Genomic DNA, 1,386 nt, shown 5'->3' on the forward strand with positions numbered 1-1,386 from the left:
CACACCCGTCATTTCCATTTTTATTTCCATTCTCTTCTTCAAAACCAAATTGCTGCCATTGTTTGGCATTTTGACAATCGATCCAAAACTTTCATCTTCCATGAAAATGGATCATTTGATCCGCCCATTTCACCATCTTTCTTGACGTCACCTTTGGTATGGGAGATATACGAAATATTCTTTGGCCAGCAAAGTTCTTCCCATCGTCTCCATATTCCTTACAAGGAGTTCGATGATGGAAGACAATTTTTGAAGACACCTGCAAGCCACCTTGCTTGCTGAGAGTGCTTCTCAGCCTCCTTGCCCGTTATTGCAGTGATGCATTTAGGAAGGCGATGTGAGGGTGCTCCTTCCTCCTTTCTGCTTGCTGAGAGTGCTTCTTGACCTCTCTGCTTGCTTTTGCAGCAATGCGATCAGGATGGCAATCAAGGCCAGTTCACCCTCTTACTCGGCGATTGATCGGGAGATTAGCTTGCTCTTAATTGTAGCTTATAGAGCATTTAGTATTTTGTATTTTTGCTCTGGCCCTTTTTTATCTATGATCGTTCAACGCCATTTGATTACGCTTTTATTTGTTCATTTTCCCATAAGGAAGGAATATATTTTTTTAAATATTTGCCATTAATGAACCTCATGTGCTTGGTGCCGTCTAAATCTTCCAAATGATAGGCTCCATTAGGCAACACATTATTTACTTTGTATGGTCCTTCCCAATTGGGAGACCACTTGCCATACTTTGGATCTTTGCTATCCAAAGGGAGTATTGTTTTCCAAACCAATTCGCCCAAACTGAACGACTTGGATATAACTTTTTTATTATAAAATTTAGCCATTCTTCATTTTTGAACTTGCAATCTATCTAGGACGTCCAACTTTAATTCGTCCAACTCCAATAAGTTTTGAACTAGTAATTCGGTATACTCATCACCACTTAAGTTATGTTGCAAACACACTCTGATCGACTGCACGTTGATTTCTATAGGCAAAACGGCCTTCTGTCCATAAATAAGTTGGAAATGAGTAATTTTGGTACTTGACCGAGGCGATGTCCTATAAGCCCATAAGGCATTGTTTAGACATTCGTGCCAATTTCTGGCATTTTCATCTATCATTTTTCTTATGATATTTTTTAGAATCTTATTAGAAGATTCTGCTTGTCTGTTAGATTGAGCGTAATATAGTGTGGAGTTCACTAATTTAACTCCAAACTCGCTCAAGAATTTATTCAGTTGATCCCCATTTAAAGATGTTCCGTGATCTACCATCAAAATTTGTGGAATTTCAAATCTATAAATGATGTGATCACGGATAAATTCTATGACATTCTTTTGGGTGATCTCCTTTAACGGTATCGCTTCTACCCATTTAGTGAAATAATCAGTTGCA

Source organism: Olea europaea, chromosome 16 (genome assembly GCF_002742605.1).
Source record: "Olea europaea var. sylvestris chromosome 16, O_europaea_v1, whole genome shotgun sequence".
Classification (NCBI taxonomy): domain Eukaryota; kingdom Viridiplantae; phylum Streptophyta; class Magnoliopsida; order Lamiales; family Oleaceae; genus Olea; species Olea europaea.